Genomic DNA, 20,738 nt, shown 5'->3' on the forward strand with positions numbered 1-20,738 from the left:
TGAAGGCAGCAACATATTTGAAGTTAATGGTCTGTCAGAGGCGTTTTCTGTTCTGAGATCCCTTTTTGAAGAGGGGTAACATTTTGCACTTTCATACTAGGCTTGTTGTGTTGTTTGTTTTATTGTTTCAGATGTTTGGGTCAGAGTTCTTGTACTACTAATGTGAATACATTCACATGTTTGGGCTGGATTACGTCATATTAGTGTTCACTGTTTTAGTGAGATTAACATTTATCTTTACATACATTGCCACCACTTAATTGTTCCAGTTACAAATTTACATTCTTTAAAGTTGTGGTTATGAGAGACCAGTGCGTCTTTGTATGGAGCCATGTTGTTATTCACTGCTCTATAGAATTCTGACATGTTTGAATATTTCTCTGCAAACTGATTTTCAACTCTCAAGTTTGTCCTGTTCAGTTGAAAATACAAAAGTAGAACATGTTGTCAGTAAGGATCCCAGCTTTTGGCTGTAAAGGTCCACTAAGTTCAAATACAGCAAATGTCTTTTCACACATTGCGTTGAGTTGTTGTTATGAGATAGAGCAATGCTTCTTTGTATGGGGCAAAGTCCTCGTTCACTGCTCTCGAGAACAAATCTGAAATGTCTGAATATTTCTCTGCAAACTGATTCTCAACTGTAAGTTTGTTCTGTTCATTTGAAAATGGATCAATTCCAAAAGTAGAATGTGTTGTCAGTGAGGATCCCAACTGTTGGCTGTAAAGGTCTGCTGCTTCAACTGAATGAGGCAACAGCTCCTGTGGGATTTTTTTGGGACAGCCACTGCCAGCCAAGTCGTTTGTTACACCTTTACCTGCAAAATAAAGAAATTAGTACGGTTCTTGAAACTTAAAAATGCTTGCTGTAATTATTCTAATCTTTGCAACACTGGTTTATTTCACCTGGAATGGGGTGAGAATTCCATGACTCCACCAGTCTTGTAAAAACCAATGTGGCACAACTGGACAGTCAGGTTGGACACACAGTATCTCACAAGGCCATCGTTCATGTCGAGTTCCTCTTGATCCTCCAACTGCAGCAAGGCTGTCTTTGGTGGATAGTTGACACGGTTGTTGACCTCAGGCCAGATTCGTTCAACTATATGATTCTGAATTTGCAAGAAAGATTAGATATCATTCAATTTGTTCTGGTGTGTTAATAAAAAATGCTTCACAGTCCATTCAGGAAAAATGGTCATTATGCAGAATTCCCGTAAATCTGTAAATTTACTGACTCAGCAGTCAATATGCACATTTACCAGGAAATCTGCATGCTGACTACCTATCTGGGTATTATGGGCATTGACTGATGAGCTAGTAAATTTACCATTTTTAATTTTCCCAAAGTTTGATTAAAAAAAAAAAAAAAAATGCTCATCACATAACTAGAATATAACATTTGAATAACTACAGTGTGCTTCCTTCTGCAGTTTTTTTAAGTAAAAAAAAATAACCGGATTTTAAAAAAACCCTTCTTGGCAAATGTTAATGTTTAATATCATGTTTACTCTAAAATTTGGAAAGCATAGTAATAATAAAATATATGCAAGAAAACTGTATGCTGCTGAAGTAGTCACCATAATAGTAATGATAATAAAGGCAGGCATACAACAAGTAGTGTGTTGCTGAAGCAACCACACAAACTATAAAAACGTATCTTTGTGAATGAACTCTGTAAATAAGGCCTCTCTCCTGATTGTGGCGATGAGAGGACAGCAGCTTCTGGATGAAGAGCGTCAAGTAAAACTCCTTGCCATGATCGACTCGCACCTGGTCCCAGATACCATAGGCATGTACTGCAGGCCTAATGGGTGAAAAAGTCAATTTTAAAACTTTACCATTCCAAATCAGATTGTTTATAACAATGATGTTCAGCAGGTATCATTTAGTCACAGTTTTTATTGAATGTGGTAGTCATGTATGTGCAATATGTACAACTATTCCAATGGCTTAAAAGGGACAGTCTGATTTATTTAGTAACAATATGTTGTTTTTTTTGTTATTTGCAGCCTCTCCTTTCACTCCAACATCTGAATGGCATAACTGATAGGTGGGGTTGAGGTTTAGGGGTTTAAGAATATAGAAGAGTGTCTGCAAGTGACCAGTACAAAACACTAGTGGGACGTAGGGGTAGGCAATAGGGGGGGAAAAAAATCAAATATCACAATATCTTTGACTGAATACCACAATGTTGATATTTTGACTGCTGTTGCTTTCCTAAGATATTTACACATAAGATATTTTTAATAAAGACTCACTAGTAATGTGGATATGATGACCAAGCAGGTAGAGGCAGAGAATAGAATAGCTACCACACCATAAATTCCTAAAGACGCATCCTTTTACTGTAAAGCAGCCTTTAAAACCAGAAAGAGACTACACTCATGTCTACACTGAAAAAATGACAGAATATCCATTTACTGTCCATAGCAATACATAGACTATTACCTGAAAACATCTTCATAGATGGTAAGGTTGTTTTTTATCAGCACAGTAGAATGAGCAACAACCTTTTTGCTGAAGCCATCAACAGCTTAAACATGGGTGACTCCAAACATAGCCAGTTTTTCATTTTGGTCCATATGAATCTTGTGTCCCATGTATTCAGCGTGATATGTTACGGGGTTGAGATTGCAGGCACCCTAAAGAGAGAAAAATGTAACTACTTCACAGTATACAAAAATCCCATTAATCATATACTGCATCAGTTAAAAGTTTTATAAATGTAACCATGTCTATTTGTATTATCTCTATCAAAATGAAAATTAAAAATAAATTAGGGCCCTTGATCTGGTTATACTATAAAACCATTAATTTTTTAAAATCTTGTGCTACATAACTGCAGCTAAACAAGCATCAAAACGCGCACAAGCTCATAGACATAAATTACACAAGTCTGATGATGTAAAATATGAAGGCTGAGACAGTAACATGCCTGACGTCTTGCTTCATGGTAAGGCTGATGCATAGTTCTGAGCACTGATCTGTTCGTCACTCTGCAGCATGCACTCCTTTCATGGTGAGGTATTCTTCTCCCATATGTGGGTCCTGTCTTGAAGACAACAAATTAACAGGATTTCCACATTCCAAAATCACACCTGCTGTCAGGCTGGCTGCTGCCAGGCCGAGTTAGTGCCCTCCCCTCTCCTTCCTCCTGCCGGTTAGGGCAGCCCAGCAGCAGAGAGGAGGGAACAGGTGTTCCCCATCAGCCACAATCAGCAGCTCAGTGGGTGAAACGGATGAGCCTCCTCCAGCTCACTATAAAACCAGACACGACCCAGCTCTCGGTGTGGGAGCGTAAAATGAAAATGGAATAAGGAGACAAAAGAGAAAGAAGAGGAAGGAACGACGTATTGCTGCTGGACCCACCCGTTCCTGCCGATTGTGCCGCCAGCACTGGACCCTGGACCCTCCGAGCGAGGAGACACTCACCCGAGCCGATTCCCCCCTTTTTGGCATCTTTCCCCACTCACCTGTTGCTGCTCCAAACCTTGGCTGCCATCGTTGTGAGCGAGTTCGGAGCATCCCCAGAGTACTTTGTGAGTTTGTTGTCCCATCTTAGTTATTAGAAACACTGTGTGATAAAGATTTCGTTTGTAGTTACCTCTCGCTATCCTTCTGAAGATAGCCTTAAGTTTAGTTTAGAGTATTTGTTAGATTTGTCCTTTTCTCGCCTGGGTGTTACCTACCGCGAGTAGAGATACCGTTTTGTTCCAGTTATAGTTCCGCCCGGCCCTTAGGTGCCGCTCAGGATTCATAGCTTGTGCGCTCTACTTTTATTCAGTGTATATCTAGACTTCTGTTGTTGTCCCTGAGGACATTATTAATAAACCTGAGTTACATTCTAACACTGACTGTTCATTTCCTGCGCCTGAGCTCACACTGAACCCCCGTGACAGCTGATATATGTTAATCATGACATTAGACACTGCAGTTTGTGTGTGTGGTTTGTGGAGTGTAATAAGGTTTACATGTATGTTGACTGTGATTACTTACAAGTGGTGGTAGGCTGAGGCTCTTTATTGTGATTTATTAACTACTTGTGATTATAATCTTGCATAATCCGTGCACAATGTTAGATGCGGACATAGTGTGTGTTTGTATGCATAAACACGTTGAGAGAGAGAGAGAGAGAGAGAGAGAGAGAGAGAGAGAGAGAGAGAGAGAGAGAGAGAGAGAGAGAGAGAGAGAGAGAGAGAAGAGAGAGAGAGAGAGAGAGAGAGAGAGAGAGAGAGAGAGAGAGAGAGAGAGAGAGAGAGAGAGAGAGAGAGAGAGAGAGAGAGAGAGAGAGAGAGAGAGAGAGAGAGAGAGAGAGAGAGAGAGAGAGAGAGAGAGAGAGAGAGAGAGAGAGAGAGAGAGAGAGAGAGAGAGAGAGAGAGAGAGAGAGAGAGAGAGAGAGAGAGAGAGAGAGAGAGAGAGAGAGAGAGAGAGAGAGAGAGAGAGAGAGAGAGAGAGAGAGAGAGAGAGAGAGAGAGAGAGAGAGAGAGAGAGAGAGAGAGAGAGAGAGAGAGAGAGAGAGAGACTGTCACAGGGCTACATACAAAGACAAACAATCACTCTCACATTCACACCTACAGGCAATTTAGAATGATCAATTAACCTCAGCGTATTTTTGGACTGTGGGAGGAAGCCGGAGTACCCGGAGAAAACCCACACATGCACAGGGAGAACATGCAAACTCCATGCAGAAAGATGCCGGGAAAGCCGGGACGCGAACCACGGATCTTCTCGCTGCAAGGCGAAAGTGCTAACCACTACGCCACTGTGCAGCCCATCAACCAATCATATTTGCATCATTTTATTCATTTTTGTGGTGATTTTCTCATATTTTGGTCATCTTATACATATTCGTGGTAGTATCTTCACCAGTGTTTCCAGAGCCACATGCAGTAAAAGAAGTGATGAAATGTTCTTTCTGTTCTTTAAAACATACAGTAGAACTGGTCTTTGTTTCTCTGTTCTGTGTTCTTCTTTTAGTCAAAGCCAGTGAGGATTGTGGTAGATTTGTTCAGAGAGTGAGACGCATCTTTTAAAACGTCTTTCTGAGCAGAGATGAGGACCAAATGCATCGATATCGGAGGGAAAATTTTAGATGTGGGTTATTTTGAGTCATCTGTGGTGTTAACAGTTTCTTTGTGTTTCTTTGTGTCAGAGGTTCCAGGAGACGGTTCCATGAAAGAACCCAGTCAGTGATCAGAACAGCTGATATGTGTCCGTCTCTGTTTGTGGTCCCATCACTCATGAAAAGCTCAAAGGTTAACTTGATGTTTTATTGTCGTTTCACACAATAAATACTGTAAATAATGAATAATTAACTGTCAGATTTTAACCAGTTTACTGTTCCTTCGTAGATTTTCACTGTTTTGATCAATTACAGCAAAATCAAAGGAAAAAAGTATTAATTTACACATTAACTGTCAAAAAATGAATAAATAAAAAAACAGGTCAAGACTGTAAAACCCATTCAGGTCAAAAATCTGTATTTTTTTATAAAAGGTAATTAATTTTTTACCACATTAATGGCACATGATATGAATGTACTAAAGTAATATTCATCCCATGAGGACCAGAGATAGTCTCTGATTTCTCTGTCTCAGCTCTGCACGTCTTCATGTCTTAATTTGTCTCTTTTTATTTACCATTCTTTGTCTCCTTTTGCCCTGTCCGGGGTAACAGGCTCCAGATAGGGGCAGTACTCTCCCCCTCCCTTCCTGACATGAATCAGCAGGTGCAGATGGGGCAGGAGGCAGCAGGTGGCAGTGGTTCAAACAATCCACTCCTCAGACCATAAAAGCAGACCTCAGTCTTCACTCCATGCTGGACTGTGAACAAAGCAACAGTTAGTTCTGCTCCTGGTTCAGTTCAGCTCCTGGTGTTTTTACATTCAGTAGTGATGGCAGGTGAACCTCATGAAGCATTGAGGCTTTCCATACAATGTGCTGAAAAAGATTCAAAGCTTCAAGGCTTCAGTGACATCTGGTGGACAACTGTAGCCATAGCAACCTCGCAAGAGCACGACTGAAGCACTGACACTGTTTCAATCCCATGTCAGCAATAAAAGTTCAGAAAAGACTGTGTGGTCATTCATGTGTTTTGTTCATTTATACTAAACAATGATTATATCATCATTACACAATAAAATAAATTATACTTGTTGGACACTTAGAAGTACAACTAAGTTCTTTGTTAAAAGGAGTAAAACATTAGTTTTTTATTTTGAAAAAACAAAGAAACGAACAAAAACTAATCTGCAGACACACTCACCCAAACTCTAAAATACATTCCAGATTAAAGAAAGAATAAATCTAAATGACAGAATATGAAGCGTTAAATGTTGGTTCAGGTTCATTTAGAGCTTTAAGCTTTATTTAAAACTGGACTAAAAGTCTGTAGCAGGATCAGAGATCCTTCCTGCTTTGCAGCTGATCTTGGTGTTTGAGTGAAGTCAGAAACATCTTGTTTTTTTGTTTAGTGTTTTCCTCCAGAGTTTTTAAAGAAAACCTTTAAAGCTAATGGTTTATCTGTCATTTGGGGACTTTTATGATCCATCAGGAATGTTTATTCACAGATGCAAGGTGACAAAGTTTTTTTCTTCACAGGTTTTCATTCAGAAATACTATTTTTTCTACTGTGGCAGGCTTCAGTCTGCTCCTCTTCTGACTCACCAGCTCCCCAGCTTTAGAAAATATCCTTTCACAGGGATTGGATGACGCTGGGATGCACAGATACTTACAGCCAGTTTCCACAGTGGAGGATACTATGTCTTATGTGCTGCCCAGTATGTCAGGGGATTATCTGTTCTTGCCAGATGTTGCTCTTTTAAATCCCTGAGACAGACAGAAAGGCAATGAATGACTGCATGAAACAACTGATATTTCAGCAGTACTCCATATACATACCTCTGGATCTCCACTACAGTGCTGGCAGATGCACTGCTGCTGTGCTGCTGAGACTCTATGGCTGTCCAGCAAAGCCCACAAGTTGTAGTTCTCTTCACTGGTAGATGTTGCTGAATTCTCCAGAGGAACATCTTCTGTTGACTCTTCAATAAGGCTGGCACACTCCCATGTCAGCCTTTCAACAGCAGCCTGAGCATTGCTTGGATTGCTAAAGCCAACCTCTTTGAACCGTGGATCCAGGATGGTGCCACAGACAAGGAGTTCACCTTTTCCAGGCCACTGAATTCTTCATTTATGTTATGTCTCAAGTGATTGGCAAGTGTGGCATCAATACAAGGAGCCATTTGGGCCCATTCAGTAGAAATAACATGTCTGAGCATGTTGCTGATAGGAATCTCCTTAGACTCTGACACTCTCCTCTCCTCAGAGAGCTCAACAGTTGCCTGATAGAATGGTTTTAAACTGTCAGCCACTTGTTGATGGCCTCATATTCATGGGCAGTGAAAGGCTCTATGTCAGTGGTTAGAGATGCCAGGGCTGCCCCTAATGCTTCTCTCTGCTCAGAAAGCCTTTGAAACATGGCAAAGGTGCTGTTCCATCTGGTATCCACCTCTTGGATCAGCTTCTTTTGTTTCATGCTCATATTACCTTGAATAGCACACAACTTTTCTTTGGCTTTGGATCTTGAAGTGTGCTACTATTTTGCAGGTCCGACTGCGCATGTTTTCCAGATCGGTTGTTTGAGAAAGTGATTTCTTGACAATAAGATTAAGCATGAGGGCAAAGCAATAAATGTGTCTAATATTTAAATGATTGACTAACGCTTATTACAGTATGTTTACATTTTCAAAATCATATGTTTGAAATCACGTAGTTTTTCCGTTAAACAAATCACAGCTTTTATTTTGTAAGAGATTCCTGGAAACATTGTTTATCCGTAATTCCACTAACTTGACTGAATGTGGGCTGCAGTTCCTGTTATTTAAACATCAATATGATGTATAAATGCAGATGGACTTCATATATTTCACTATGCAGACATTTTTATTCATGTTCAGTAATATTTTATAGACATAAACATATTTGATAGAGATATTAGAAATGGATTTCTGTTTCCTCATTATAATTGAGTTAATGCCATTAAATGTTCATCAGTGATTCATCTTTAGTGTGAAACCTTTACTTTGCAGCTATATTTTTAAAAAATGTTGCTCATTTTAAGGGAAGACATTAAAGGATGGTTTTCTTAACTAAGAAAACCATCCTTTAATGTCTTCCCTTAAAATGAGCAACATTTTTTTAAAATATGAATTAAAGGTTTAATTGATTAAAAATGTGTTTATTTCCATTTTAAATGTCTGGATTTAATGAATACAGTTGTATTTTATATTATTGTGAATTCTTATTCAGATAAAATACTAGATGACGGATCAGTTCATTCAACATTACACACTCAGTATTGATTTAATGAGTATTTTCTTTCATTTCATGTGTCTGTATCTGTCAGTGCATCAGAGTGAAGTTATTGACTTTTATTCCCAATAAAAACTCCTTGAGATGATGAGCTGATCAGCTCCTTCATCAACATGTGAATGTGTGCAGGATGAGTGTAGAAATAAAGGACACAGTGAGGCTGTGGTCAGAGAGGAGGAGCTGTATTAGTCCTCAGCTGTTTCCAGGAAGCTGCTGCAGCTTCATCATGTCTCATATTAACGTCATCTAAAGGTGCAGCAGCTGATCTTTGCTCTTTGTGTCTCAGAGTGACGGCAGCCTGCAGACACAGAGGAGGATTTTCTCTCAGACCTGGTCCAGACAGCAGAGAGCTGCAGAGGGAAGAAGCTGAGTAAGTGGAACTTTCATTCTCTTTGATTCAGACGCAAAATCATTCAAGCTGAAGGAAATTCTTGTTGAGGAAACAAAAGGACACGACAGTAAAGCTGAAGTTCCCTCCATGAGCTCAGATCCTGCTTGGTAGTCCAGACCTCAGAGCTGTTTTCATGCTTCAGCCTCCATTTGACATCAAGTCTCATGGAAATCAGCATCAGTTTGCTGCTGCTGCTGTGTAGAAATCAGCTGATCACAAGAGTCCGTCTAAAAGGACAGAAACAGACTGAAAACAGTGATAAATAGTCAAATAGAGCAGAAAGAAATCCAAGAGAACAGCTTTTATTACTGTCAGGAGAAATGTTGTGAGAAGAATCCTCACAGAAGTTTATGTTTCGTTGAAAAGTTGAAGAATGAAATGTATGTGGAGTCCATGAGAGACATTTCTTACAGTAATGAGCTGTTTAGTAGCAGTCAGTGTTTGGTCTGGACTCTGAACAGACCCAGTATAAAAGTATAAAACCCTGATATGAGGCTCTGATCCTGGACCAGATAGAAAATCATTAACCTGAAGAAAGACATTCTGGTGGCAGATATTGTTCAGAGTACATGAATCCTATTACACACAGAGTACATGTATCCTATTACACACAGAGTACATGAATCCTATTACACACAGAGTACATGTATCCTATTACACACAGAGTACATGTATCCTATTACACACAGAGTACATGTATCCTATTACACACAGAGTACATCTACACTGCAAAAATTATCTGTCTAACCTCGACTTATAATTTTATATTTAGCCAAAAAGTCTTCTTGATCTTGTTTTGAGAATAATTTACGATGCAAGAGCAGAATTTCTCAGATTATTAATCTTGTTTTAAGATTATTTGTCTTTTATTTCTTCCTCAGTCTGTAAATCCTAAAATGAGTTATTTTACCTGCATAATAAGAAGAGTCCAGATTTACCACTTTTTAATGGACTTTTTCAGAACTTCATCAGTCCAGCAGATAGAACCAGGACATTTATGAAGAGAAACATCTGGGTTCTGGTGAGGACTGGCCCCAGATCAGTTTTGCATCCATTCAGGTGTCTCAGTCTAAACACTGAATCTGGTTTCTGTTCACAATAATATTAGTCTATAATTTTATTCAATTGTTGACTCAGAAATTGGATCATTTTCAACCCATTTAGGAAAATTTTCATTTCATTTTCAACAAATTGTGGATCATTTTCGAGTCACTTTGCACAAACTTCTCTCATTTTCTATCATTTTTAAAGCATCGTGAACTAATTTTGTGTTTTTCTGCAAATCTTCAGTCAGTTTGGATCATTTTTGAGTAACTGCCAGAGACTCTGTTTGATGCCACAGTGTATCTTTTCAGACCATTTTTAGCTGTAAAAACTTGTTTCAAGACCTCCTAGTAACAACATTATTAGAATTATTCCAAACACTGATGTTGGACCAACATCAACACATTTATTTCCAAAGCTGTACTAAAGAGTAACATCACATCTGGATCCATTCATTATTACAACACAGACAGGAACAGAACACATGTTATCACCACATCTTCATCTTGGTTCTTCATTCCAGTTTTGAAGGTCAATGACATCATCCAGGTTGTATTTAGTCTAAACATAAACTCTGCTGTTAAACTGACTGGGTAGTACGATGTTTGATCAATGAGCTTTTCAGCATCTCTCAGCTCAGTGTCCTGGACAGGATTAGGTCCTGCAACTTCAACCCACAGTCTCAGAAAGCTGCAAATGTACAATGTGATACACATTCTATGTTTATGTTGACATGATTCAAGCAGTTCTTTATATTCTGAGAAGCAACAAGTAATCTTTGCTAGCACTGTATGTAGAAAGCAATATTTGAGAGAGTAATTCTAATAAATGTTGCTGTCAGAGCTAATTCTGGTCACATGTTGATGCTGATCATACATGCAGTCCTGGTTGTGGTTTCAGGAGTCAGTCAGGATGTAGAATCTTCATAAATCTGTACAAGTTTTTGGGTTTATGGGTGTCCAGAGAGCTCAGCTGGTTGAGTGACGTCCCATGAACTCAGTGACCTGGTTTGGTTCCAGCTCACGGCTCTTTATTGCATGTCTTCCTGCTTTCCTGTCTGCCTCTGGACTGGACCCATCAAATAAAGCCAACTTTAAGTTTTTGGATTGAGTTTTAATCTGGATTTAGGTTTATTTCAAGATAAATCAACTTCTATCAAGACACAGTGTAATTATACTGCACTAGTACTGAGTAATCTTTACTTAAATTAGTCATGTTTTTCCTGTTTTTAAACCTTGATTTGATAGAAATAAGAAAATAAAAATTTAAAAACAGAGTTATTTGCTCATATTTAGTAGTTTTCACTTATTATTAGGCAACATCAAGTCTTACTTCCAGTATTTTGACTTGAAAATCCGCATTTTCAGCTTGTTTTAATCTTTTTGGATACTTACCTGGAACCTTATTTCTAGTTTCTAAAATCTTATTTCAAGATTTCTTATCAAGTAAAATTTACTTGCTGCATGGACAGATAATTTCACTAGTTTGAAGTGATTTTCCTCTCAAATTTAGTGTTTATATCTTATATTTGGATGACCCTTTTTTGTAGTGTATCCTACTGCACACAGAGTACATGTATATCAGTACACAGAGTACATGTATATCAGTACACAGAGTACATGTATATCAGTACACAGAGTACATGTATATCAGTACACAGAGTACATGTATATCAGTACACAGAGTACATGTATATCAGTACACAGAGTACATGTATATCAGTACACAGAGTACATGTATATCAGTACACAGAGTACATGTATATCAGTTCTCTACCAGTCTAAAGTTTGGAACCTCCTTCTCATTCAATGCTTTGTATTTATTTGTATTATTTTCTACATTGTAGATTAATCCTTAATATTAACTCTTTTTGTTTACAACATGGTTCCATATGTGTTCTTTTATAGTTTGGATGTCTTCAGTGTTCATCTTCAAGGTCCAAACTGTTGACTGCTAGTGGATATACAGAGTACATGAATAATGAGAGTATTTTCATTACATTTTAACAGATGCATACAGTTTGTGTGTATATTTATACTGCAGTATAATAGTATAATAGTACAGTATTTTGAATCCTTATACTCTGCATGTAGTAGTACTATTACATGCATTAAACAGTACTATTACCAGTGTGTAACGGTACTGTACACATTAATGTACTTTATTTCCACTATTTTATTTCCTCCATGGTGTCCCGACCACTTCATGGCGTTTTTGGTCCGTTTCAGGCGATCGCTGCCCCCCCACCACACCAGCTTTTCCACAATCAGCTGATCACCTGATCAGCTCTATGCCAAGGAGATGTGTTGCACTGGGAGGCGAATGGTCCCACCAGATACTGACTGGTTTTCTGACCCCCCAGTACAGTTAAAGTGCACATTTCAGAGTGTCCTTTTATTGAGGCCAGCCTGAGGCACACCTGAGCAATAATCCTGCTGTCTAATCAGCATCTGGATCTGCCTGAAATCTATGTGGAGTCCATGAGAGACATTTATTGCAGTAATGAGCTGTTTAGTAGCAGTCAGTGTTTGGTCTGGACTCTGAACAGACTCAGTATAAAAGTATAAAACCCTGATATGAGGCTCTGATCCTGGACCAGATAGAAAATCATTAACCTGAAGGACATTCTGCTGGCAGATATTGTTCAGAAAACAAAATGAGTCGACAAAAGCGATCAGAAATCAGGATGAAATATTACTGATAATCCAAAGAATTGAGCTGAAATAAGAGGAGAATAGAAAAGTCAGAAGTTGAAGTGGTGAAGACACTGAGGAAGTAAATGAATATTACATGTGATCCTGAAGCTGCACACATTTCCAATAATCCTGATCTGATTGTTCATCTTTCAGTGTCCAGTTGTTTCTTCTATGAAATGAATGTGTTGTTTAGATTCATTCTTCTGGCTGTCAGAAAGTTTGGTGCTTTCAGCTGTTAAACAGTCACAAGGAAAACCTGAACAGAGAAACATCATTCAAAGCTCTCAGTAGACGGACTCTCAGATTGTTCAGAAGCTACAAGTCAGTGGGAACAACTTTACACATTTCTGTTTTTAAAGGTTTCATTTTTAGACTTTTATATGTAGAACAAAACTAGTTCCAACACTTTTGTGTGTAAAGGGAGGTCAGATCTGAGTATCGTCTGAGACAAATGGAAGTCAGTTATTGTTTTTTCCTGCACTAAAGGTTCACTCCTAATTAAACCTGCCACACCTCTTTCCTTAGAAGAACAGAGATTTGCCAGAGTGGTAAATCTCTCCTATCCACTCAGCTCTGAGTCTGTCATGCCAGTTACTGTTTAAATGTGTCTCTTGTAAAAACAGAATATCTGAGGTCAGAGTCTTAAGGCGGGAGAAAGCCTTGCCTCTTTTGACCGGGTTTTTTAAGCCACGTACGTTCCAGCTGGAAAATGTGAGATTCTTTATTCCCCTGGTGCTGTCATTCATCGTGTCTTTTATGGTCAGTTTCAGTCAGGTCTTCTATTCCCCCCATCCCACCACTACTTCAAACCCCAGCTCAGGTCTCCTCCCCAAGTCAACCCAAACAACATGTAAACAAAGAAACAAGCAAAGATACTCTCGACACTCCACAGCTAGAAAAAATGAAAAAAAGAGGAATAAAGATGACTTACCAACACCTACTGATGGCCTGTTGTAAACCTCTAAATTAGACCATTAGCTCTGAAACTCAATAATAAAGAACTTTAAATGGTTTATTGAAAATGGAAGCAACAATCAAACTAAAGATCAGAGGAACATATGGGTACGGATGCACATAGTTGTGAACATGTGGAGACATGAGCATCAACCTCAATCAGCACCTCATCACTGGGACCTGGAAAACTGAGTAGAACTCAAATGTATTCCCTAAGTCTGAATATCAGTTTTACAGATTAGGGGAGTGAAAAGTGTTTCTAACCAGCACACCTCAATGCAATATATGTACTGTAAGAACTGTGGAAATGATCAAGATTATATCGGCCAATCTCAGTAGGAGCTGAAGGATTTATATCTTTTATAAAGCATCCCACCTTCTTTTCCTTTAATCTGAATCTGAAACACATCTCAGCTTGCAGCCAGACGCAAACATTCTGAGGAACTTCAGGTGTAAACTAAAGTCTTGGACCTTAGGAATACCTTTATGGAGAGGTAGAACTAGTAGAACCCGGACAATCTTCTACATCATGAAACCAAATTTAGAAAATGAAAAACTAGCAGATGGATAATGCTTGAATAACTTCAGAGAGAGATGACTGCCAGGTACCCATAATACAATATCAAAGCTTCTAAAGAAGGATATAAGAGGTGAAAAAGTCTTCGGCCTACACTTCTAACAGAGTGCATGTTCTGACCCACGTGTACTAAGGCACAGATTTTTTTGTGTGTAATTATCCTGGTTGGTAACAGTTAGTGTTATGCTAGCACTAGCCCTGAAAGCTAACTACCCAGCTAGTGTAAAAACCGACACTGAGTCCCGTGATTTGATCCTCTGCTGTCGCTGTTGATGACTCTGTAGCAGAGACTCGTCAGGTGTATTAAATTCAATTTATTTATATAGCACCAATTACAGTTCAGATTGTCTCAAGACACTTTACAGAACCCAAATGAAACCCCAGAGCAGTGCTAAGGTGACAGTGGCAAGAAAAACACCCTTTTAACAGGAAGAAACCTTGAGTAGAACCCAATTCATATGAGGGGACCCATCTGCTGCTGGCTGGCTGGTTGTATTCCTGGGCTTTCTTAGAGTCTATGAAGGAAGTCTGTGTACCGTTGTATGTAACCAGGAGTCTGATAGGGTAAAGTAAGCCACACCTGATGCTGGGTTTGTTTCGCAGCAGCTCCCTGACACAGTTGAATAGTGCTCTTCGTTTAGTCACAGCTGGAGGGTAGTCCGGGAATATTTGAATCCTTTTGCCTCTGTGGTGTAGTTGTTTCCATAGGACGTCCTGAAGCACATGATAATAATGTATTCTCAGGACGAAGGGTCTGGGAGGCTCTTGGGGACCAGGTCTCCTCCAGAGGGTGTGGTGTGCTCAGTCAATAAGTGGTTTCTCACCCGGAGATAATACGTCTTGTAGCAGCCCAGCTATAAAGTCTCGTGGACTGGATCCTTCTGCCCCCTTGGCGATTCTGGTGATTCTAATATTATGTCTCCTAGATCTGCCTTCTAAATCCTCACATTTTCCAGTCAGGTTCTCCACTTCAGAGTTCAGTCCTGCTACTTGACATTGGAGAGTAGTAACATGGTCAGAGTGGAGTAAGATTGATTGTTCCAGATCTTTAATTGTTTTCTGCTGTGAGGCCGAGGCCCCTTACAATGCTGGAACTGATGTCTGAAGTTCTTTTTTGGTTCTAACTAGTTTGTCTCTCAATGCGTTGCACATAGTTTTTATACGTACATCCATGGAAGCACATATGTCATCTTTAATCTGGGACACTTCTCTACGGAGAGCAGTGATAGCGGCCAGTATTTCATGGTTTAGTGGGTCCACCTCGTAGCTTATATCTTCAGGAAAAGTGTCACTTGGGTCCGGGGGCAGGTCAGAACCTGCTTCTTGTTGGTCATTTTTCCGAAATTTCCGCAGTTACAATATAGCTCTCAGCTTCTTCTTCAATGCCAACGTCCAACAGGTAACAGTCCCATTTCTTCCAAACTTCTTTCCCTTTGTCTCTTTGTAGACGAAGCCTAGAAGTCCTGATCTCCTTGGAGGTCTGTGGTTGACAGTTCTGATTAAAAACTCCATAGTTGGGGGGTCTCTCTGCAACCAGCATCTGGTTCTGGCTTTTTTGAATTCAGCTCAGAAGGTTTTTTGGAAGTTAAACGTCTCTTTTCCATAAAGGTCTAGAAAGGATGCAGAGGAACATGAAGAATAACGACACATTAATGTTGATTGTCAGAATCCTGGACAGCAGACCACTCAGGGTTTCTCAGAAAGATCTCATATGTGGACATAGCCAGAATACTTAGCGTGGACTACTGGCATTGATCCACACTCCCTCCAGCACGCTAACTGAGTCTTAGTCTTAATGACAAAAACATGAGACAAACGACAAAAGTCGGACAAAAAATTACAAAAAACAACAAAAATAAGTCGAAATATTCCAAAAAAGACACAAAATGGCAAAAATGAGAAACAAAATGACAAAAAACAACAAAAACAAGACAAAATATTACAAAAATGAGACAAAAAACAACAAAATAACAAATGAACAATGTCGTAACACTGATATGAGACTCTGATCCTGGACTCCAGTCTGACTCTGATCCTGGACTTGTTCTGTGAAGGATCAGAGTTCATGTTTATTTGGAGCCTCTGTTGATCAAAGTGTAATAATGTGGGATCATCTTTCTGTTGTGGTCCAGTGACTGCAGAGTGACTTCCATGAGTAATATTTAACAGACAGCAGTGAGCGCCCCCTGCTGGTTCCCCTCAGTGTTGCTGTCAGTGATCCTGTAGGATTAACTGCAGTCCTGCTGCTACACAACAACCTCCACCACAACAGTTCATGTTTTTTTGCAAGCTACGTTGCTCGCCTGACTTCGTCAATCTGAGGAAACCCTGTGAGCGTTTCTCCACAGCCTCCCGCCATGTCTCACAACTACCCATACAGACGGTCTGACACCAACCTCCGTCCTGATCCTGGACCTTACAGCTCTGCAGACCGCCGACACCCACAACTGTTCATTAACTGCTGACGTATTCTTTGACTTTATCAGGGAGCCACCATGACGTCAGAGGTGCTCTTGAACATCCTGGATGATCTGGATGATGAGGAGCTGTCTAAACTCCAGTGGTTCCTGCAGAAACCCAACAATGTTCAAGGCCTCCCAGCCATCACAAAGAGCCGACTACAGACACGAGACAGGTGTAAAACTGTGGATGTGATGGTGGAGACTTATGGACTTCAGAGAGCTGTGCAGGTGACCAGGGTGGTTTTAGAGAAGATCTCCAGGAATGATCTGCTGCAGAGGTTTCCTGCCAGCAGCTCAGGACCAGAAGGTCAGTCACAAGACAAGAACAACATGATATCATTACAGTCAGAAAGATGCATGATGGTGCTGCTACAGTTTGATAGAGTTCAGGTTCTGTCAGATTTTCCTGAGTCCACATGTAAGGTCAGTTCCTCTGTAAAGTCTACTAATCAACCCTACTGACTGAATGCTGCCCCTTGCTGTTTAAACCTTGATAGGACACCAAAATTAGTTCACCAAATTATGAGCCGATCAGACAGTTTCTGAAGATTCTTCATTCATACTGTTTAGCTGGGAGTGGTCCTGCAGTTTACAACCAGAGGGAAGCTGACCAATCAGCTCTCAGTAAGGGCAGAGACATGTTGTTGAAGCAGCTGCATTCCAAATCACAAACCTTTTAATTTAAATACATGCTAAAGTTGACTGTTCATAGAATGTGGGTCAGAACGGCCAGAAAAACATGTTAGTTTGCATTCTACAAAATCAGTTTGAATGTGGTTGGACATCTGGGTATTTCTGACATACTACATTTAACATAATATGTACTGGGACGTACTACATCTTTTTCTGTACGTACCATCTGGCATGTTAGTAAGTAGTACTATGTAACGTTACGTTATACTTTTAAACCATCAACAACCTCCCAGTGACCTACCACACTGAAAATGTCAAGTCTTCAGAGGGTTTGGATGGAGCAATAAGGCAGCCATGTTGGCTGACTATTTTAAGGGGACACTGTTGCTGCATCCTAGGCTTAGCTCCACCCTGGATGACTGTGGCTGCTTTAAAAAGACAGCCCTTCTTCCCTCTATAGCAGAATGATGATGAGGTGAAGCCAGAACACTCTGTTCTTCAGAATGGTCTGGATATGCCAGACTAATGTCAGAGTAACATTAGGTTTTACTTTGAAGGAGCAGTTTGGTGTCAGAAAACCAGAGTTAATCAACACCATAAACTCATCAATAAATGTCAACATAAAGTCCCTTCTAAGTCTGTTGTAGCTGAAATAAATGAAAGCAGTAAGCAGTAGAGAATATAACATGTGATCTCTGTCTGTCTGTCAGTTCATGTCAGTGATGTTGGGGAGACTTCAGAGAACAGAGAACCTTCCTCCTCTCAGACTCAGCCTCCTCTTCCTCAGACTGAAGGTAAAACTGATGGATTCTTTGGTCTGTAAAGAAAGATGGCAGCAGTTCCTCATGCCTGAAATGGAAGCTGAGTTTCAGCAGGTTGTTTTGTACAACACAGAACAGTGGTTGTCTATGGAGTTGCATGAGGCAGCAGGTTGTAGTGTAGCTGTAGCATAACGGTCAGTTTTGTGTCTGGTGATCCTCAAACCCAATTTTCTAAACTGGTGTCCATTTTAAGCAGGCTTCTGAGAGCCTTTTGATGGTGAAGAAAACTGTACTCACTGACACCTTGACTGTCTTCAGTTTCTCTGTAAGAAAGACCTACATTTTAAGTGTTATGATGGTCTGTTTCTCTTCTATTAATTGCCTTTTCCTCTCCATTTTTGTAGCAACACACTACTTTCTGCAGTACAATACTGTTCAAATAATGCTCTGGAGGGTTCCACGGTGTGTTCCAACAGTACTTTATGCAGATAGAGGGTGGTGGAAGTAATTAGAGATCGACCGATATGGGTTTTTCAGGACCGATACCGATTATTAGTAGTTAGAGGAGGCCGATAACCGATATATGGAGCCGATATTCATTTGCAGTAAAAGTGTAAAAATTAGCATGAAAAAAATTGAATAATGCAAACACTGAACTTCGTTTAAATGCCTAAAGCATGTTTATTTAATCAAACAAACAGAAAATAATAGCTCCAGAAGTGCATGGATTTCCTACACTCAGAAGCATCTCTTATAAAGTTGAATAAAAGCTTAAATAAATACCTCCTTGAAATTTTTCCACAGTAAATAAAGTAAAATTTAAATATAACTATAATGACTTATCTTTGCTTTAACCCTTAGGAATCTGGGGGGACAATTTGACTGAGGTCCATTTTTGACCTGCACCTTTATATTTCACCTTAAAAATTGTTGATCTTGCTTTGCTTGGTGTCCTTTTTTCAGCACAACCTCACCTGTATGATTCTACAATTATTTATACATTTTTGATATAATGTATGAACACACGACCTAAAATTGCTGAAAAAATACAAAGTCTGAGTAGGAAAAAGTTAGATTTTTTTTACTGTGGACACCATAAACATGTGTAAAGAATCCTTTTCAGAACTTAGAATGCAAATATAAATTATGTCATAAAATAATGTGCAAATTAAGCAGTCAACACAGTTATATACCACTATTTGCACTAAAATGCAGGAAATTTTTAGGCACTTTGGCACAACTATTTACAAAATCATCAGGAGTCACAATAAAATTTTACATAAATGAATTTGTGCCACTCCAAAAAAACTTTTTCTGTCCACCACAGTCTCTACAATGGCAAAAACAATAGGAAAGGGGCTTTATGGCTCAGTGGGTAGAGTGGCCGTCTTGTAACTGGAGGGTTGCCAGTTTGATCCTGGCCTGGAGAGCTCATGTTGAGGTCTCCCTGAGCAAGACACTAAACCCCTAACTTCTCCTGATGGGTTGTGGTTAATGCCTTGCATGGCAGCTTCTACCATCAGTGTGTGAATGGGTGAAGTGATGTATAATGTAAAGCGCTTTGGGTATCGTTTCAGGTACAGTAATGTACAGCTATATAAATACAGACCATTTACCATTTAGGACCATGTGGAGAATCTGGAGTCCTGGTGTTCTCCATTGCTAGAATAAGATTATTATTATTATTATTATTATTATTATTATTATTATTATTATTATTATTATTATTATTATTATTATTATTATTATTATTATTTTACATCTGAAGCAAAGTCTTTATTTTCTGTGCATCTTGTGTCTTCTCTGTGTCTGGCAGAGAGAGTGATCTGTGGCCAAAGCCAGTGAAGGACGTGCTGTTCTGGAGCTGCTCTCCCAAAGAGTTATAACTATCCCCTGACTAAATAAAATGATAGAAAGTTCCAAATCCGCACTTTGGCCATCTCTCCTCTGTGTATTTCTTAAATATTCAACTCTCTTACTAGTAACACAGAGACGCTCTGACTGGGATCATGCCTGTGCAGATGCTCTCATCCCCCAGGTGCTTCCAGCAGGGAGTCTCAGAGCTGTTTGTTTTTCACACGTCACTCCCTAAGAGTTGCAAAACTCTCCCTGATGTTTCTGATTGTTTTTGTGTCGGCTACAGAAGGCTTCAAAGAATCTCCCGTTTAGCCGTTCACCATACAATGACGCACGAAATGCGCTCGTCTAAAGTTCGCTCAAAAGTACAGCGTTTATTATTGATCATAACTCTGGTTTTACTTGGTCGATCAACACTATTCAAAAACTGATAGAAAGTTCAAAATCCGCACTTTTGACACGTTTAAAGGGACACTCGTCGATGCTTCATCTTCCTGCTTCGTTCGATTACGCAGAGGATTAACTAATTCACAGACATGTCGGGAGGTAATAGGAGTTAGCAGAGCTGCCGCTAATGTTTACTCCGCTCTTACTTTATTCTGCTACTCACTGTAACGTTAGCAGTAGTTGTGAGATCTAGAGCACTGGGATGTTTATTACAATTTCGGAAGAGTTTTCTGCATTTACCTTCGACACGTTTTCTCTCTGGAGCTTCTCACACGAGAACACTTTCCCTCTCTGCTGTATGTGTGTGAGGACAGCCTCTGCTTCAGAGGTTCTGCCACTGAAGCTTAACCAATCAGAGCGGGGGGTGGATAGTGCTGGAGACAGAAAGCAGGAGAGAGAGAGACGCGGCTGCATCTGAGCCGAAAACTGAGGTTTAAATTGATTTCTTCATATCGGCCCGTCGGATTAAAAAAAGGCCGATGCCGATATACGTCAAATGTCCAAATATCGGCACCAATAATCGGCCCGACCGATAATCGGTCGA

At 39.7% G+C, this 20,738-nt stretch overlaps 1 long non-coding RNA gene and 1 pseudogene across 1 annotated transcript; both read left to right on the plus strand.

Moving 5' to 3' along the window:
* Positions 1-3,124: 3,124 nt before the first annotated feature.
* Positions 3,125-6,059, plus strand: LOC129348293 (uncharacterized). The gene is made up of 3 exons (XR_008600805.1): positions 3,125-3,539; positions 5,153-5,255; positions 5,677-6,059. It is a non-coding gene; the product is annotated as an uncharacterized LOC129348293 (long non-coding RNA).
* Positions 6,060-8,598: 2,539 nt separating this feature from the next.
* LOC111577175 (NACHT, LRR and PYD domains-containing protein 12-like) overlaps positions 8,599-20,738 on the plus strand; it is a 35,366-nt pseudogene continuing 23,226 nt past the window's right edge.

Source organism: Amphiprion ocellaris, chromosome 24, assembly GCF_022539595.1.
Source record: "Amphiprion ocellaris isolate individual 3 ecotype Okinawa chromosome 24, ASM2253959v1, whole genome shotgun sequence".
Classification (NCBI taxonomy): domain Eukaryota; kingdom Metazoa; phylum Chordata; class Actinopteri; family Pomacentridae; genus Amphiprion; species Amphiprion ocellaris.